Source organism: Pristiophorus japonicus, chromosome 9 (genome assembly GCF_044704955.1).
Source record: "Pristiophorus japonicus isolate sPriJap1 chromosome 9, sPriJap1.hap1, whole genome shotgun sequence".
NCBI classification, from domain to species: Eukaryota; Metazoa; Chordata; class Chondrichthyes; family Pristiophoridae; genus Pristiophorus; species Pristiophorus japonicus.
The window spans coordinates 90308364-90321634 of NC_091985.1; the positions used below are offsets into that span (position 1 = coordinate 90308364).

Here is a 13271-nt window from a genome sequence, read left to right on the forward strand (position 1 = left end):
ATAATTACTCTCACTGGCACTCGGAGTGCGTGAAGCAAAAGCAATTGGTCTCTCCTCCCCACAACGTGATACATGAGAGATCACTGCCCCAACTCCATACGGAGAGGCATCACATGCTAGCTTAATCTCCTTAGATATGTCATAGTTAAGCTCTCTACCAATTTGCTTTTACACTCCTTGAATGCTGTATCGCATTATTTTGACCACTTCCAATGGACCTCTTTTTTTCAAAAGTTCATTCAGTGGATGTAATACTGTAGCCAAATTTCGTGGGAACTTCCCATAATAGTTCAACAGACCCAAGAATGAACGAAGTTCAGTGACATTCCTGAGAGTGGGTGCATTTCTGATTGCATCCAGTTTTTCCTTGGTCGGATGTAAACCATCTTTATCTACTCTGTACCCTAAGTACTCCACTGAGTTTTAAATAACTCACACTCATGAGCAGACACTTGTACTCTATGCTTCTCTTGCCATTTGAGGACTTCATTCAATATGTTACTATGAATTTGCCTATTTGGTGCTGAAATTAGTATGTCATCCAAATAACATACTACCCCTTCAATACCTTGCAAAATCTGGTTCATCACCCCTTGGAATATGGCAGGGGCGGAAGACATTCCAAACGGTAGCCTATTAAATTGATATAGGCCTAGATGAGTATTTATAGTCAAACATGACTTGCACTCCTCATCTAGTTCAAGCTGTAAGGAGGCATTCGTAAGATCCAGTTTTGAGAAGATCTGACCACCTGTCAGTGTTGTGAACAAATCTTCTATATTCGGCAATGTATTGGGAACATTACCCTCTAGAACCTGGTTTACGGTTACTTTATAATCACCACGCAATCTTACCTTACCTTTGGACTTAGGTACAACAACAATGGGTATAGCCCAATTACATCGATCTATCTTACAAATAATGTTCTCAGTCTCTAGTCTTTTGAGTTCTTGCTCAACTTTCTCCTTGAGTGCATATGGTATGGAACGTGGCTTCTAGTAAACCGCTCTAGCGTCCTTCTGTGCCCTGACACTCGCCTTGAAGCCTTGGATCGGACTGCCCGTTTCGCAGAACACCTTCGGATACTTCTTGATAACCTCATCAGTTGATGAAAATCGAGTTTCAGTGAGCTCAACCAATTTCTTCCTAGTAAGGCAGACTTGTCTCCTTTCACTGCTATTAGAGGCAAGTTCTGAAATTGATCTTTATATTTCAGCGGTACGGTGATACAACCTACCACAGGAATTTTCTCTCCCGAGTAGCCTCGCAGCTCTATCTTGGATTTCTCCAGTTGGAAATCACGCAATTTGTCGAGGTAAGCGACTCCGGTACTACACTAACGGATGCACCCGTGTCAATTTCTATTGGTATCTTGAATCCCGCAACAGCTGTTTGGATTTTGATACTTTCCGAATCGCTGTTTGTTAACCTCGTGCTTCTGGTGATGTGTAACTCTAACATCTCCTCGTCCTGTTGTTGTTCTTCCATGCTATGTAGTCTCTTGGGATTTCTACTCATAGCTTTGAACGCTGGACTCATGGCTTTGGAAGCTGATTTACCCTTCAGTCGGCATGCCTTCGCAAGGTGCCAGTCTTTCTGCAGAAGAAACACTCTTGCCTTCACGTGTGGACAACTTTGAGCGATGTGTTGTCCCAGGCACCTATAGCACGACTTCGACGCTCTTAGAATTTCCAGTTTCTGAGACTTTGAGCCCCCACCATCTTTTACTTTGAACCTGCAGGTGATTTACCTCGGTTGACAGACGATCGAAATTATTATTTAATTCTCGGGAATATTGTTCGGCCATTGACCTCGTTGTCTGACAAGCAATCTCAAAAGTCAAGTCATCCGTCGTCAATAACTTCCTTCTGATCGCATCATTTTTCACCCCACAAACAAAACGATCCCGTAATGCTCGGTTTTGAAAGTTTCCAAAATTACAGTGCATCGATAGCTTTTTTAATGCTACGATGTAATCACTGATACTTCCATCAGTCTTTTGATTCTGAATCCCGAAACGAAAGCTTTCAGAAATTTCTAACGGTTTGGAGTTATAGTGCTGCTCCAGCTTCGTTAAAATCTCTTTAAGCGTTGTGTCCTTTGACTCGTCAGGCAAAAGCAGATTTACCAGCGTTTCATATAATGCCGGACCATAAGAAGATCGCTGTCTTACGTTCCAACACAGCCCGGTTCTGGACTGCATTGTCTGGAACTTCGATCATGTTATTTGCAGTGAAATACATCTCGAGCTGATCCACATACGCTTTAAAACATTCCCGGTCGTGTCTATATTCCCCCAAATGTCCCATTACACCTGCCATTTTAATCACTAGCTGTTCACACCGTGTGCTGTATTTTACCTCGGAATTTTGTAGCTTTTTCCAAAGTCAGAAACTTCCAAAGTCTCTCAGCTGGCTGAATCCTTCACCAACAAAATTTAAGCTTTAAATCATCTGAAAAATCACATCTCATTGCCAAATGTGATATATTCACAGAGCACAGCACACACAGCTTCCTAACATGGCAGACAGCTCTGTCGGAAGCCTCCAGAACAGCCTGGTTCTGTTTATTATTAACTCTGCAGTTGCAGTACACAATACATCCACATCCACAATGTGGCGCTACAAACATTACAAGCTTACAGACATTACACTCACGATCCCTCTCTCTATCCTCTGTGCGGCTGAGTGCCACAGGCCTCCCTGCCTGCGGCCAGCCTCTCCATCTGGGTGGCTGTGAATGGGAAACATAGGTCTCAAATGCAAATCAGGTTCTGCTGTTAAATTCAGCAGGGCCTGCGGGAAACCCATTCTCCAGAGTTTCCCTTTTGGCTAAGATCAAGTGTAGTATCTGTTCTTATCAGTTTAATATCCCCTATCTGGGGACCAAATATTAAATTGATTTTTGGAACAGGGAGATGGAACAGGGGCTTGCTCCGTCCACTCCACGAACCGACCTGGTATTGCAGTGTTTCCAGGAACGGTGCAGCTTCCCCTCTTGGCCTTTTGGCTAAGATCAAATATAGTAGCGCAAAGTGATCTTTGGCGCTGGAGTTGATCTGACAAGAATGAACAAAAAAAAAAAATCTCCAGGGTTTCCTGACTGCTTCCAAGTCCCGCCGCTCCCAACCCAAAAATTCAGGCCTCTGTTGACTCTATCAAAATCTTTCATAATTTTAAAGGTCTCTATTGGGTCACCCTTAAGCCTTCTCTTTTCAAGAGAAAAGAGACCCAGCCTGTTCATCTTTGTCTGATTATCTTGCAGTTCTGGTATCATCCTTGTAAATCTTTTTTGCAATCTCTCCAGTGCCTCAATATCCTTTTTATAAAAAGGCAATGCAATGAAAATAGGGTGGGTTCTATAAAGGTGGACAATCCGTCCTCCATATTAATGCCCAGGCAGTGAAGGTGAAAATCTATCCCTATGACACCATCATTAGTCTTTTAGTGTGCACAGTTTCAAGGCACACTGGCCACAAGTATCTACCATTAGACATTCTCTTCCCAAATGGAATGAAGCCACCCATTTTTGAAAAAAATGCACAGTGATTTATATCCTAAATGGTAAGATTCTTAAGCCTGGAGGAACAGTGAGGTGAGATCTAGAGGTGCACATATATTCTCTTTTCTCTAAATCTGGGAATCTGATCTCTAATGTTGGGGATAAAGGTCATAAAAAGGAAAATAGGATTCCAGTGCGTGGAATTTTACTTTAGTTCACTTTCAGAACTGAAATAAGCAACGAGCTGGGAGCACGCACCCGAAGGCTGAGTTTCAAGGCTCCCACAGAGTTGGGCCTCGGGCCTCATCAGCATATTGCCAGTGAGCGGCGAATGGCAATCGGGCTTCCAGACACAGCTTCCCAGTACCATGAGGAAGAAGTTGTCGGCTACCTCCCTGTCAGTGGCCATGTTCTGGGAGAAGGAGCTGAGGTGATGGGAGTTGGAAGGCCAGGGGAAGAGAGGTAATCTGGAGGGGGCTGGCAACAGTCTTCGGGACTGCTGTGGAGCCGGGAGGAGCACTCCTACTCCACATTCAGGTAATTATTATTTTTTAAACTTACCTTCTTAAAGGTGGCCTCCTGTGAGAACCGATGGATAGGTCGCATGCCAACATAATTATTTTGAATATAGCAGGCCCGGCACCGGTTATGTTCAGGACAGCCCAATTTTGGGAAGAGGGCCTCAAATGGGCATTAGATCCCTATTTGCATATGTAAGGGTATTAATGCCAGGAGCCTTTACCACTATAGCGGGCGGCGCACTTGCAGCGTGGATTGGAGGTGCGCAAGCTGGTCGTCATACAGAGATTTAGGGCTAGAAATTGATCAAAGGCTGCCACCACCCATTTACTGCCCAAAAAACCACTGATATTCTGCAATTAACACCGGTGGAAAACTGATCAAAAAATAGAAGAAAAAACGCCCGGTGGGAAAAATGGGCATTGAACGTGGATTCTTGGCGGGCCTGGTCAAATTAAGTCTGAGGCTAGAGTTGGCTTAGGGAGAGGAGAAAGGCACACAAAATTTTTTCAAAAAAAAATAAAACATCGGAAACATAAGAAATAGGAGCGGGAGTAGGCCATTTGACCCCTCGAGCCTGCTCCACCATTTAATAAGATCATAACTGATCTGATCATGGGCTTAGTTCCACTTCCCTGCCCGCTCCCATAACCCTTTATTCCCTTATCGCTCAAAAATCTATTTCCACCTTAAATATATTCAATGACCCAGCCTCCACAGCTCTCTGGGGCAGAGAATTCCACATATTTACAACCCTCTGAGAGAAGAAATTCCTCTCAGTTTTAAATGGACGGCCCATTATTCTGAGACAATGTCCCCAGGTTTTAGTTTCCCCAATGAGTAGAAATATCCTCTCTGCATCCACCTTGTCAAGCCTCTCATTATATTATATGTTTCAATCAGATCACCTCTCATTCTTCTGAACTCCAATAAGTATAGGCTCAACCTATCTTTATAAGTCAACCCCCTCATCTCCGGAATCAACCTAGTGAACCTTCTCTGAACAGCCTCCAATGCAAGTATATCCTTCCTTAAATACGGAGACCAAAACTGCATGCAGTACTCCAAGTGTGGCCTCACCAATACCCTGTACAGTTGCAGCAGGACTTCTCTGCTTTTATACTCTAGCCCCCTTGTAATAAAGGCCAACATTCCATTTGCCTTCCTGATCACTTGCTGTACCTGTACACTAACTTTTTGTGTTTCATGCACAAGGACCCCCAGGTCCCTCTGCACTTTGCAATTTTTCTCCATTTAAGTTATAATTTGCTTTTCTATTTTTTCTGCCAAAGTGGATAACCTCACATTTTCCTGCATTATACTCCATCTGCCAAATTTTTGCCCACTCACTTAGTCTGTCTATATCCCTTTGCAGAATTTTGTGTCCTCCTCACAATTTGCTTTCCCACCCATCTTTGTATCATCAGCAAACTTGGCTACATTACACTCGGTCCCTTCATCCCAGTCATTAATATGGATTATAAATAGTTTAGACCCGAGCACCAATCCCTGCGGCACCCCACGAGTTACTATTTTCCAACTGGAAAATGACCCGTTGATCCGACTCTCTGTTTTCTGTTGGTTAGCCAATTCTCTATCCATGCTAATATATTATCCCCAACCCCGTGAACATTTATCTTATGCAGGAACCTTATATGTGGCTCCTTATCGAATGTCTTCTGGAAATCCAAATACACCACATCCACTGGTTCCCCCTTATCCACCCTACTCATTACATCCTCAAAGAACTCCAGCAAATTTGTCAAACGTGATTTCCCTTTCATAAAACCATGCTGACTGTTTGATTGAATTATGCTTTTCCAAATGTCCTGCTATTGCTTCCTTAATAATGGACTCCAGCATTTTCACAATGACCGATATTAGGCTAACTGGTCTGTAGTTTCCTGCTTTCTGTCTGCCTCCTTTTTTAAATAGGAGCATTACATTTGCAGTTTTCCAATCTGCTGGGACCTCCCCAGAATCTTGGGAATTTTGGTAGATTACAACCAATGCATCCACTGTCTCTGCAGCCATTTCTTTTAGGACCCTAGGATGCAAGACATCAGGTCCAGAGGACTTGTCCAATTTTAGTCCCATTATTTTACCGAGTACTACTTCTTGTGATAGTGATTGTATAAGGTTCCTCCCTCCCTATAGCCTCTTGATTATCCCATATTGGGATGCTTTTCGTGTCTTCTACCGCGGAGACCGAAATAAAATATTTGTTCAAAATCTCTGCCATTTCCGTGTTCCCCATTATTAATTTTGCAGTCTCATCCTCTAAGGGACCAACATTTACTTTAGCCACTCTTTTTAAATACCTGTAGAAACTCTTACTGTCAGTTTTTACATTTCGTGTTAGTTTACTTTCATAATCTATTTTCCCTCTCTTTATTTTTTTTTAGTCGTTCTTTGCTGGCTTTTAAAAGTTTCCCAATCCTCTGGCCTCCCACTAGGCTTGGCCACATTGTTGCTCTTGTTTTCAAATTAATACCATCCCTTATTTCCTTAGTTAGCCACATCGAAAGGCTGCTCCGACTGGGCATTTTTTTTTGCTGAAGTACAATCACTGCTCCCACCAAACTCAGGCGGGAGCGGTTTTCCCAGCATTGCATGCCGGCGGTCTGCTCTTCAGTGGTATTTCGAAACCACCGGTGTAAGTCCCTGATGAAATTCCCAACGAATAAAAGACCACCCAAAACAAGGAAATACTGCCGCGTTTCTCGGTGGAAGGCTGATCAATTTCTAGCCCCAAGACATCTGTTTTAGGACCATAAAATGGTTGTGGCATCAATGAAATTCTAGGCCTAGCTTTTATACATAAAAGAAATAAATCGAAGCAAGGAAGTCATATTAAATTTGTACAAGACTTTGGTTATGTTATGTCTTCAGATGCTCTGATAATGAGTCCACGAGGCAATGTGTTGTACTTGAACTGTAGTGACCTTAGTCCTTTATTGATAACTCCAGAGTGAGGATCACACCTGGTTGCCTGCCTTTTATACTAGGTCAGGCACACCTGTACAGGTAACCTGCAAGTCTCCCACTGCGGTGCCCTCTGGTGGCACACCTTGTAATAGTACTAGCAGTAACCATGTAGGATACATTACATCACTCTCTCCCAAGCCTTTAGTGCAAATCGACTGTGCTCTGGGCTTGGCGAGTCATTTCTATCTTGGGTGAGTGATTGGTGTTTCGTTGGCAGTAGAGTGCTGGTGGTTTCTGTTTGTGTGTCCATGACCACTCCATTCTCTTTGCCCTCCGCCCCTCCACACATATTATGCCGGAGGCTCATTACATTCATATACATTCAAGTTCAGAAAAAAAAAAAATGCATTAACATCATTACATTTGTGATTCAGTTGTGAGGCAAGTACTGGTGATATACATTCTTGATACGTACTAGAAATCGGTACAAGTGTCAGCACCGGTGCGTAAGGACAAGCTAGTTCCAGAACTGCTGGATGGTGTCCAGGTAGTCTGGTGGTGGCACGGTGCCCAGTGCTGGCAGTGGGAACCCGGTTGGCTCGAGTTACTTGTTCTCTGGGCTTTTGCCGTTGCTCCTAGTGTCGGGCAAATTCACAGATACCTGTGACCTCCCTGTCCTTTCCTTGTGCCCTGGGTTGCTGCTGCTCCCTGAGGAGCAGTCGTCTCGCAGTGCACAGGGGACTGCTGACTCGCTTGCCTGGGCGTTGTTTGGTTTGGGATCCTGGCTGTTCTCGGTCCCATTTGGGAGAACTTGTTGCGGGTGACTCTTCATTCCCGGGTATGACCTTGGTGGCGATAGGGTCTGGGGGCTATGTCTTGGCATAGTTTGCTCTTTTAGGCTCATCACAGTTGGTGCCCTCGGGTGCCTGAGAGGTGGAGCCAATCGGGGTAGGGTATCGATACCGGTGCCGTTGCCTCCTGAGATTGCTTGCTCTGCAGCTCGTGTGTATTGGCTGCTTGTGGCCACACTCCATAGTGCATAACTCTGGTTCCAGGGATGCAGCTACTACATTGGGTAGCTCGCTGGACCTGTGTGCTCCCGATGGGTGTCTGCTCACTGCATTGATTGAATGCAGTTGAAATCCTACATCGCACAACGAAAAAGGTTAGTAAAAACAAACGTAGGTCCTCTGCAGTCAGAATCAGGGGAAGTCATAACGGGGAACAAAGAAATGGCAGACCAATTGAACAAGTACTTTGGTTCGGTATTCACTAATAAGGACACAAATAACCTTCTGGATATAAAAGGGGTCAAAGGGTCTAGTAAGAAGGAGGAACTGAGGGAAATCCTTATTAGTCGGGAAATTGTGTTGGGGAAATTGATGAGATTGAAGGCCGATAAATCCCCAGGGCCTGATGGACTGCATCCCAGAGTACTTAAGGAGGTGGCCTTGGAAATAGCGGATGTATTGACAGTCATTTTCCAACATTCCATAGACTCTGGATCAGTTCCTATGGAGTGGAGGGTAGCCAATGTAACCCCAATTTTTAAAAAAGGAGGGAGAGAGAAAACAGGGAATTATAGACTGGTCAGCATGACATCGGTAGTGGGTAAAATGATGGAATCAATAATTGAGGATGTCATAGCAGCGCAGTTGGAAAGAGGTGACATGATAGGTCCTAGTCAGCATGGATTTGTGAAAGGGAAATCATGCTTGACAAATCGTCTGGAATTTTCTGAGGATGTTTCCAGTAGAGTGGACAAGGGAGTACCAATTGATGTGGTATATTTGGACTTTCAGAAGGCTTTCGACAAGGTCCCACGCAAGAGATTAATGTGCAAAGTTAAAGCACATGGGATTGGGGGTAGTGTGCTGACGTGGATTGAGAACTGGTTGGCAGACAGGAAGCAAAGAGTAGGAGATAATGGGTACTTTTCAGAATGGCAGGCAGTGACTAGTGGGGTACCGCAAGGTTCTGTGCTGGGGCCCCAGCTGTTTACATTGTACATTAATGATTTAGACGGGGGGATTAAATGTAGTATCTCCAAATTTGCAGATGACACTAAGTTGGGTGGCAGTGTGAGCTGCGAGGAGTTATGAGGCTGCAGAGTGACTTGGATAGGTTAGATGAGTGGGCAAATGCTTGGCAGATGAAGTATAATGTGGATAAATGTGAGGTTATCCACTTTGGTGGTAAAAACAGAGAGACAGACTATTATCTGAATGGTGACTTATTAGGAAAAGGGAAGGTGCAACGAGACCTGGGTGTCATGGTACATCAGTCATTGAAGGTTGGCATGCAGGTACAGCAGGCGGTTAAGAAAGCAACTGGCATGTTGGCCTTCATAGCGAGGGGATTTGAGTACAGGGGCAGGGAGGTGTTACTACAGTTGTACAGGGCCTTGGTGAGGCCACACCTGGAGTATTGTGTACAGTTTTGGTCTCGAACTTGAGGAAGGACACTCTTGCTATTGAGGGAGTGCAGCGAAGGTTCACCAGACTGATTCCCGGGATGGTGGGACTGATGTAGAAACATAGAAACATAGAAAATAGGTGCAGGAGTAGGCCATTCAGCCCTTCGAGCCTGCACCGCCATTCAATGAGTTAATGGCTGAACATGCAACTTCAGTACTCCATTCCCGCTTTCTCACCATACCCCTTGATCCCCCTAGTAGTAAGGACTACATCTAACTCCTTTTTGAATATATTTAGTGAATTGGCCTCAACAACTTTCTGTGGTGGAGAATTCCACAGGTTCACCACTCTCTGGGTGAAGAAGTTTCTCCTCATCTCGGTCCTAAATGGCTTACCCCTTATCCTTAGACTGTGACTCCTGGTTTTGGATTTCTCCAACATTGGGAACATTCTTCCTGCATCTAATCTGTCTAAACCCGTCAGAATTTTAAACGTTTCGATGAGATCCCCTCTCATTCTTCTGAACTCCAGTGATTACAAGCCCAGTTGATCCAATCTTTCTTGATATGTCAGTCCCGCCATCCCGGGAATCAGTCTGGTGAACCTTCGCTGCACTCCCTCAATAGCAAGAATGTCCTTCCTCAAGTTAGGGTACCAAAACTATACACAATACTCCAGATGTGGCCTCACCAAGGCCCTATGCAACTGTAGTAACACCTCTCTGCCCCTGTACTCAAATCCCCTCGCTATGAAGGCCAACATGCCATTTGCTTTCTCTCTCCCTCCTTTTTTTAAAAGTGGGGTTACATTGGCTACCCTCCACTCCATAGGAACTGATCCAGAGTCTATGGAATGTTGGAAAATGACTGTCAATGCATCCACTATTTCCAAGGCCACCTCCTTAAGTACTCTGGGATACAGTCCATCAGGCCCTGGGGATTTATCGGCCTTCAATCTCATCAATTTCCCCAACACAATTTCCCGACTAATAAGGGTTTCCCTCAGTTCCTCCTCCTTACTAGACCCTCTGACCCCTTTTATATCTGGAAGATTATTTGTGTCCTCCTTAGTGAATACCGAACCAAAATACTTGTTCAATTGGTCTGCCATTTCTTTGTTCCCAGTTATGACTTCCCCTGATTCTACGTTTTTCTTTACTAACCTTTTTCTCTTTACATATCTATAGAAGCTTTTGCAGTCCGTCTTAATGTTCCCTGCAAGCTTCCTCTCATACTCTATTTTCCCTGCCCTAATCAAACCCTTTGTCCTCCTCTGCTGTGTTCTAAATTTCTCCCAGTCCCTGGGTTCGCTGCTATTTCTGGCCAATTTGTATGCCACTTCCTTGGCTTTAATACTATCCCTGATTTCCCTTGATAGCCACAGTTGAGCCACCTTCCCTTTTTTATTTTTACGCCAGACAGGGATGTACAATTGTTGTCGGTCATCCAGGCGGTCTCTAAATATATGCTCTTGCCCATCCACTGTCAACCCCTTAAGTATCATTCGCCAATCTATCCTAGTGAATTCACGCCTCATACCTTCAAAGTTACCCTTCTTTAAGTTCTGGACCATGGTCTCTGAATTAACTGTTTCATTCTCCAACCTAATGTAGAATTCCACCATATTATGGTCATTCTTCCCCAAGGGGCCTCGCGCAACGAGATTGGTAATTAATCCTCTGTCATTACACAACACCCAGTCTAAGATGGCCTCCCCCTAGTTGGTTCCTCGACATATTGGTCCAGAAAACCATCCCTTATGCACTCCAGGAAATCCTCCTCCACCGTATTGTTTCCAGTTTGGTTAGCCCAATCTATATACATATTAAAGTCACCCATGATAACTGCTGCACCTAATTTCCTGTTTGATGCCCTCCCCAACATCACTACTACTGTTTGGAGGTCTGTACACAACTCCCACTAATGTTTTCTGCCCCTTGGTATTCCGTAGCTCCACCCATACCGATTCCACATCATCCAAGCTCATGTCTTTCCTTACAATTGCATTAATTTTCTCTTTAACCAACAACGCCACCCCGCCTCCTTTTCCTTTCTGTCTATCTTTCCTAAATGTTGAATAGCCTTGGATGTTGAGTTCCCAGCCTTGGTCACCCTGGAGCCATGTCTCCATGATGCCAACCACATCGTATCCGCTAACTGCTATCTGCACAGTTAATTCATCCACCTTATTCTGAATACTCCTCGCATATCAAGAAAGACTGGATCAACTGGGCTTGTATTCACTGGAGTTCAGAAGAATGAGAGGGGATCTCATAGAAACGTTTAAAATTCTGACGGGTTTAGACAGGTTAGATGCAGGAAGAATGTTCCCAATGTTGGGGAAGTCCAGAACCAGGGGTCACAGTCTAAGGATAAGGGGTAAGCCATTTAGGACCGAGATGAGGAGAAACTTCTTCACCCAGAGAGTGGTGAACCTGTGGAATTCTCTACCACAGAAAGTTGTTGAGGCCAATTCACTAAATATATTCAAAAAGGAGTTAGATGTAGACCTTACTACTAGGGGGATCAAGGGGTATGGCGAGAAAGCAGGAATGGGATACTGAAGTTGCATGTTCAGCCATGAACTCATTGAATGGCGGTGCAGGCTCGAAGGACCGAATGGCCTACTCCTGCACCTATTTTCTATGTTTCTATGTTTCTGTGTTTCATTACTCATTGTAAATAACCTGTAGCTCCGATCGCGATTGCGCACCTTTTCTTTGCTTATTACATGTACACAACGCCGATCATCAGTTACACAGCTTACATCTAACTCACAGTTGCTCTTTCATTGATTAAAAATGTGGAACTGTCCCTTTAAGTGTGGTGGGTTGCAGGCCTCCTTTAAGAGAGCCTTGCTTGCTTTACCCCAATCCTCTTCTCCGTTTGGTGCCACGTGTTGCTCCATCAGCGCTGCACCTCGTGGTCTGGCCGCCGCCATCTTTTTCTTCAGTGCATCACCTCGTGATTTGGGCACCATCTTTCCTCCATCCACGATGTCGACTGCGGTGATCCTCTTCTCTCCGGGTTCTGCCACCGAAGCTGGGAAGTCGCCTTTGGATCGGATTTTCTTCCTCCGGAGTCCTGCCACTGGAGCCCGGAAAGTGCGTTCGGGTCGTCTCAGCTGGATCACCTTCACGCAGTCTTGCTGAGCGGTCTGTGCCTCGGGTGCTGTGCTGGTCTGCTCTCTGGTGCCGGGTCCACCCTCAGGTGAGGGCTTGTTTTGCCTCTGAGCGTGGAGGACGTTGATCGCTGAAGGGATGAAGTCTTCCCAACTGCAATGGATCTTCTCCATCCACCTTCTTCCGAGTAGCAACAATCCACAGAGGTAACTTGTGCACCACACCATCATGGAGTACCTTTACATCCGCACTTCCAACGACTGGGATAAGTTCATCGGTGTAGGTGCGCAGCTTTGTCTGAACCGGGATCAGCTTGGGTCGTTCAGCCTGATTGGCCCATAGCCTCTCAAAGGCTTCATGATTCATTACTGACTGGCTCGCCCCCGTGTCCACTTCCATGAAGACTGGAACGCCATTTATCTCGACTTCCATCCTCAACGGGGAACACTCAGTGGTGCAGGTAAACATGCTGTACACCTCATCGTGGGGCTGAGCTGCCTCTCTGCCTATCGTTTCATAATCCGCGCTGGATTCATGGCTATCTGCAGACTCTTCATCGACACAGTGAGTCATATTTCTTTTACACATTCGCTGGAGGTGGCCCTTTGTGCTGCAGCCTTTACACACATAGTCTTTAAAGCGGCACTGGTGAGCCCTGTGATGTCCTCTGCAACGCCAGCATGGAGCTACTCGATTAGCTCCCCTCGGCGGACTCTGAGTTAAGGGACTCTGAGGTCTGTTCTCTCTTCCCTGAGAAGGCTCACGTTCAACAGTCCAGCCTTTAA

General features: G+C 45.1%; 1 non-coding gene across 1 annotated transcript; it reads left to right on the top strand.

Annotated features, from left to right (window-relative positions):
- Positions 1-2804: 2804 nt before the first annotated feature.
- On the top strand, positions 2805-2993 carry LOC139274207 (U2 spliceosomal RNA). The gene has a single exon (XR_011595420.1). It is a non-coding gene; the product is annotated as a U2 spliceosomal RNA (small nuclear RNA).
- Positions 2994-13271: the final 10278 nt, after the last annotated feature.